At 38.2% G+C, this 7,426-nt stretch overlaps 1 long non-coding RNA gene across 1 annotated transcript; it reads left to right on the plus strand.

Moving 5' to 3' along the window:
* Positions 1–317: 317 nt before the first annotated feature.
* LOC103279141 (uncharacterized) lies at positions 318–4,209 on the plus strand. The gene is made up of 3 exons (XR_009999725.1): positions 318–906; positions 2,814–2,894; positions 3,346–4,209. It is a non-coding gene; the product is annotated as an uncharacterized LOC103279141 (long non-coding RNA).
* The last annotated feature ends 3,217 nt before the right edge of the window (positions 4,210–7,426 follow it).

The following is a 7,426-nucleotide window of genomic DNA, read 5'->3' on the forward strand; positions in this document are numbered from 1 at the left end:
TCGAACTCATGACCTTCTGGTCAGAGTGATTCATTACAGCTGGTTGCAGCTGGCTTGCTCTCCAGCCTGCACCACAGCCCGGGCCTTCCTACACTAAGGCATTCACTATTAAACCTACCCATTTGTCCTGTTCCTCATTGTCTGCTTTTAAAAGCCAGGAAGGGCACAGGTCCAATACACAAGTTGTGGTTCCATCCTCTCAAAGAATCCAATATATTTTCTCAAGTTGCACAAATTAAACTGTATGCTATAATAAGGGACAATTAGTGCAGATGCAACAGTGGCAGAGAAGAAAGGTTCCATGACCATTTATTAATTTATAAGTTTTGTTATTCTTGTCTTACCTTTTATCTACATTATCTTCTTTATTCTTATCTTAGCCAGTATCTTTCATTTTAGTGTTTCAAATCCATCTTCAGCTTCTTTTTTCATAGATTGCTATCCCTTCCTTTCTCTGCTCTCCTGCATCCCTCAAGCTGTTCATTCTTCAGATTTTTCAATACTGCTGCAACTATATCCCCATACATAAAATTTCCTGCAAAATTAGACCCACAATTATTACAGCTTCACATTTTCCTTGATATGCTTAATGGCTTTAAAAACATCAGAGGCAGCAAAAATAAAGATAACATTTCATGCTCGATCTACATTTGTTATTTACATTCATCACTTTAGGAGGAATGTAAGCAAAATAGGTTGTGTTGTTTTATGATTGCATTAGTTTGTTTTTATAATGCTCCACAAAGAAGTATAGTTTTTTTTCTGAGTCTACAGTGGAAAACCTGGAATGTAAGTCTGAATTGTGTGTTACAGCTTTAAATTTTACAAAAAGCTTTACTTTGCCAAGCCATGTGTGGAGCAGCGATTGGAGTGAACAACAGGGACTTTTGTGGAAAGAATACAGCGGTAACATAGCCATTCCAAGCAATTGGTTTAATGTTTACTTTTTATATGTTTTAATAATTTGAAACACTATTTGAATTGATATGTATATGTTTTTTGCAATTTTATAATATTGTGCTTTATTGATATTGTTGTCTGAATCTGGCAATGAATTATTGCCATAGTTTGTAAGCCACCCTGAGTCCTCCTTCGGGGGTGAGAAGGGTATAAGTACAGCAAATAAATAAATAAACTGGAAGAGCTAGAAATTTCCAGGCAGATGCCCACTCAGTTTTTTTAAGTGTTTCCTTATTTGTAAATTTTTAAACCTCCCATAAAAGCAGAGGTCCCAGGTTCAAATCCAGGGAGCGGAGTGAGCACCCACTGTTAACTCCAGCTTCTGCCAACCTAGCAGTTCGAAAACATGCAAATATGAGTAGATTAATAGGTACCGCTTCGGCGGGAAGGTAACGGAGTTCCATGCAGTCATGCCGGCCACATGACCTTGGAGGTGTCCAAGGACAATGCCAGCTCTTCGGCTTAGAAATGGAGATGAACACCAACCCCCAGAGTCGGACACAACTGGACTTAACATCAGGGGAAACCTTTACCTTTACTTTAGCCATACATACAGTAGAGTCTCACTTATCCAACATAAACGGGCCGGCAGAGCGTTGGATAAGCGAATAGGTTAGATAATAAGGAGGGATTAAGGAAGAGCCTATTAAACATCAAATTAGGTTATGATTTTACAAATTAAGCACCAAAACATCATGTTATACAACAAGTTTGACAGAAAAAGTAGTTCAAAACATAGTAATGCTATGTAGCAATTACAGTAGAGTCTCACTTATCCAACATAAACAGGCCGGGAGAATGTTGGATAAGCGAATATGTTGGATAATAAGGAGGGATTAAGGAAAAGCCTATTAAAAATCAAATTAGGTTATGATTTTACAAATTAAGCACCAAAACATCATGTTATAGAACAAGTTTGACAGAAAAAGTAGTTCAAAACATAATAATGCTATCTAGCAATTACTGTATTTACGAATTTAGCACCAAAATATCATGATGTATTGAAAACATTGACTACAAAAATGCGTTGGATAATCCAGAATGTTGGATAAGCGAGTGTTGGATAAGTGAGACTCTACTGTACTTTATACCCAGCAAATTCAAACTGCATGCCTTGCCAGCCCATCACAATATAACATGAAATACAAATCAATTCCTTTTAGAAGCAGCTCAAAACATCATGGTTATTTAATTAAAATAAAATAGTACCTAGGAGAAAAATTTCACTTCCTGGAGGTCACTGTGATTTTAAGAGCTGCCATAATAAATTTGATAAGATACACATCAATCCATGCTGTGTATCGGGCCACGGTTGTTATCATTTTATAGGTGATGATCAGGGTTTTCCCTTTCTCTCACATCCCCCTGCCCCCAAACAGAATTAGATTTGCTGGTTCAGCAGTCCTAAAACTAGAAAGAACTTTCAATGCCCCTGTTTTCAACTATGAAGCCAAGAAGAAGCTGAATCTTGATTAAGTGACAGCCAGGCAGTTGTACCTTGAATGACTATCCCGGCGTGTGATTTCCTATCACCCTGCTCAGTGAACCAGTAAGGTGAATGCAATCAAGAACAGTGACTTGCGTGGGGAGTTTACAGCAGAATAATTGTGGGGAATGAATACAAATTAAACCCCTTAAAAGAAAGACCTCTGCAGGTCTCCCTACTGAACATATTACACCGAATTAAAAAGAAAAGATGGGAAACTTCAGACACTATATGAGAAAGCAGTCTGCTCCTTTCAGATAACGAAAAACCCATCCATCAGCAGGTTGGCAAAAGAATTCTGATTTATGTCAGTTTGAAACTTTCTTGCTGATTAACCCCATGATTTCTTGATGGGTTTGTTTTTCAGAAAATGATGCTCTAATGCAGATCAGTGGTACGAAATCAACAAAGAAGAAAGAAGATACATCATGGTTAAATCAGATTACAGGTGAGTTATTCCTTATCCAAAATGCTTGGAACAAGATGTATTCTGGAACTTTCCCCCCAGATTTTGTACATACAAAATGAGCTATCTTAGCAATAGGACCCAAAGCTAAATATGAAATTCATTTATGCTTCATATGCATCTTATATACATAGCTGAAAGATAATTTCATGCACAATGATTTCAATATGTTTGTGCATAAAGCAAAGTCTGTGTATTGAAGAATGAGAAAGCAAAAACATCACTGTCTCAGCCATCAACATTGACAATTTTGGATTTTGGAGTATTTTAGATTTCAGAATTCTGAATAAGGCATGTTTAACCTATACAAATAAAATTAAAACATTTTTCTCCATTTACTTTCTAGGTAAACATATAGGTGAAATCTATTGGTAGTTAAAGATTTTCCACATAATTCTATGTGATGCCCATTTATGTTTAATTTCTTTTTCAGATTTCCTTTTTGTATATCCGCTGAGAACACTGAATTGAGAGCATTCAAATGTTTATGGGCCAATGTTTCCCCTTGATATACATTACTGTATTTCCTTGGATTTGGATGCAATAACAGTAATTTATGCAGAAGATGAAAACAAAACAAACTCCTGACACTGTACTTTTAAGAAGGTCACTGGTTTCTTTTATAGGGCTATCAAATTCAGAAGTTGTTCCAAGTATATTTCAGGGAAACAGCCACCACATCTCATCCAACAAAACCTCCTGTTGGCACGATAAATGGGAACATAGTATATTTTATAACTGAAAGGTGGAAATCAGTGACAGTTTTGCTGAAATGCAGGAGAAAAATCCTAAAGGTAGTAGCACAAAATGCCCTTTTCCAATTGAAAAAAGGCTCCAATTTCAGTAGTACAATGGTTTTCAAGGTCACAGTGTTGAAACTTTATAATTACTAGGTATGATAAAGTAACTTGCCACACATACACACATCAGCCATTTCTAATTTCTTTGAAGATTAACTGAAATATTCAAAGTTACTTCATAAGGGAGTGAATCTTATCCACTACAATATATTGTTACAATGCAGTCTGCTCCAATGCTAAGTATTTGGAGTTGGCATTGACTTTCAAAAGCAGTTAAGATCCATTAGCTTTTCAAAACACCTACTCCAGGTGAAAAAGAACATTGCTAGAACTAATTTGCTGCTATTGGAAAACAGCTGTCTGTATTTGAGGGATCTCCTTTGGGTTGTGGCTAAAGGGACAGTATGATAAGAGTCTGCACTGTAATATTTAACAATACATTTTTGAGAATAAAAGAACAGTGGGTTGAATTCTTCTTGAGGATTGAAACCTACCCATCCCACCATCAATGCAATTGAGAATATTATACTTCAGGCAATTCAGATATGCTATGCACAAGTCTTGTGTTCTCCAGGACAATGATATGTCTTTCTGGTCCATATGCTGCCTCAGGCCCCTTCTACACTGCCACATAAAATCCAGATTATCTGCTTTGAACTGGATTATATAGCAGTGTAAATTGATATAATCCAGATAATGTGGATTATCTGCTTTGGTAATCTGGATAATATGGCAGTGTAGAGAGAGCCTCAGGGTGTGGAGGAGTTTTCTTCTCCAGGTGTAAACAGAGACTGGGTGATCAAATGCCAAGAGTGCTTTGATTGTGCATTCCTTCATGACCAACCACCTACCTGAATCTAAGGTGTTCTTATTATTATTACCAGGCTGCACAACTTGCAAAGGAGGATATGAGGAGGAAAGAGTCTTTAGCCTTCTCTGCCAAATCGTCCCTAAACAAATGAGAATGTATATTATTTCATAGCACTGAGTCATGGAAGTTGGAGTGGTGTCAAACTACATTATTTCAACTGTGTAGACCATGCCTCCACAATCTAGCAGTTGTAAAGGATGATATTTTGTAAACTTCTTTGAGCCACTCCACCTCTTTCCCTCCCTGCCTGCCTGACCAGGAGAGCAGGCAAGTAAAGCCCAGCCCTTTTCACGGACGGTAGAGAAGCCCTATGCAGGCCACATCCAGCCCATGGGACACATATTGTGCAGGCCTATTGTAGGAGCCTCGGTGGCGAAGTGTGTTAAAGCACTGAGCTGCTGAACTTGCAGACCGAAAGGTCCCAGGTTCAAATCCCGGGAGCGTTGTGATAAACCGCTGTTAGCTCCAGCTTCTGCCAACCTAGCAGTTCAAAAACATGCCAATGTGAGTAGATCAGTATGTTCCAGCAGGAAGGTAACGGCGCTCCATGCAATCATGCCGGCCACATGACCTTGGAGGTGTTTATGGACAACGCTGGCTCTTCGGCTTAGAAATGAAGATGAGCACCAAACCCCAGAGTTAGACATGACTGGACTTAACGTTAGGGGAAAACCTTTACCTTTACTATTGTAGATACACTCTCAATCTATGAAAGCTTATGCTACGATTTTTTTCTCTTTCTCAAATATGGTACAAAGGGTTGCACAGCTACATTTTTATTGTTTATTTTTATGTCATTTTTGATCAATCTATTATGCTATTCATGGAACCTATCATCTAAAGTGTTTTAATGATTATCATGTTAGTGTGAATTTTAATACAGTAGAGTCTCACTTATCCAAGCTAAACAGGCCGGCAGAAGCTTGGATAAGCGAATATCTTGGATAATAAGGAGGGATTAGGGAAAAGCCTATTAAACATCAAATTAGGTTATGTTTTTACAAATTAAGCACCAACACATCATGTTATACAACAAATTTGACAGAAAAAGGAGTTCAATACGCAGTAATGTTATGTTGTAATTACTGTATTTACGAATTTAGCACCAAAATATCACGATATATTGAAAAGATTGACTACAAAAATAGCTTGGATTATCCAGAGGCTTGGATAAGCGAGGCTTGGATAAGTGAGACTCTACTGTAGTTTGTTTTTAATTGTTTACTGCTATTTTATTGTCAAATTTGTTTTTGTCTTTGCACGCCACTCTAAGTTCTTCTAGGGAGAGAAGGCAGGTTAGAAATAAAGTTATTATTATTATTAAATATAATTATGAAAATTCCCTTTGCCGATAGAACACATTGGGGCCGCTTTTGCTTCTCTATAATATTTGGAAGATCTATCCATTCATCCCACCCTTAACCTTGACCCAGAGCATCATCAGAAGTCAAAACTTGCATTATGTTACAACAGATCTATTGCTTTCTACTCTTGAACATGGGAGGACAAAGTGTAGCCTGTAAGGCACATGCAATGCCCAATACCATTCTGTGAATACTGAGGGCATACTAGCACCCACTGTAAAAAAGTACAGAATTCTAACTCATAAACTCTCCAAGTTAATATAAACAATATCCCTCTCTTTGATTAGAAAGATTATAGAGATTGCAGTATTATGTTGTACAATTTTATTTCTTTTATAATGAATGTGATTACCAAAAAGAAAAGTCTTTCATATATTGGGTGCGGGGAAAAGTGCAACTTGCCACCACATCCATCCTCTTTTTCTCTTTACATTATTTCTGTGTGATTGGAGCAGACCTGAATTTCAACAAATGGGTCTGGCATCATCAGATCTAGTTTTAGCCTCAGATTCACACCGTCTGGCGCATATTCTCAATGATACTATTTTAAGAACCCCGGCAGAAGGAAATTCAATCTTGGCAAAAACAAAGCATGCAATCAAGGGAGGAATAAATGAGCTCTGAAAATATACTAGTAGGGAAGAACTAGCTCCAGTTAGTGGAATGATGATCCATTACTAATGAGTCTATTTTGACCATGTTGTTAACTGATCCTGCCACGTAATGTTTCTGCGAAGAGAATCCTATTAACACTTCACACCTGAATTTGTTTGGCTGGAAAATGATTGTCCCTGTTCACAAGGTATTTCAAACTTATTTAGCATCCTAGTAAGGAAATTGCTTTTGAGTCCACTTATCCTATAAGTTTCAAATAGTTTGTTGTCTTAGGACCTCATCACACTTACCAATTTGAGTGTCCTTGGGTGTTTACCAGCCAGTTGAGGAATGGATGGGCAGGCAGCCCATCACTTGATGTCCCTCAACATTTAGCAGAGGCCCTATCCCCAAGCAGCATGAAAGTATCCTAGGACACTTTCTCATCAATATGGAAGGCTCCTGTGTTGTTCTGGGTCCAATGAAACCAGTGTACTTTTGCCCCAGTTGGGTGATGCTTCCCCAGTGTGATGGGGAAAGTGTCACCACACTGGAGCAGTACACCGGGCAACAGAGTCGCCCACACACCTGCTTTTTTGCCACATTTGCTGGCGAAACGGCAAGGGGGAGGGCATGTGATAAGGCCACTGTGAAAAATATAACATACAGCCATAAAGCTACAACTTCATATAAATAAGTTCAATTGAAGTCAGAAATGTATTTCAAGGTCAGGTAATGGAGGAGTAGAGGTCTTCCTCCTAGCTCTGTAGAGCTGAGCGGAGAAACAAAATGCAGTGTCTGTCAAAATAACCTCAACAATCCAGTGAAGTGTTCCCCTTGCATGAAGAGCCTGGTGGTTACTCTTTTTGCACACCAAGATTCAGC

The sequence above is a fragment of the Anolis carolinensis genome, chromosome 6 (assembly GCF_035594765.1).
Source record: "Anolis carolinensis isolate JA03-04 chromosome 6, rAnoCar3.1.pri, whole genome shotgun sequence".
NCBI classification, from domain to species: domain Eukaryota; kingdom Metazoa; phylum Chordata; class Lepidosauria; order Squamata; family Dactyloidae; genus Anolis; species Anolis carolinensis.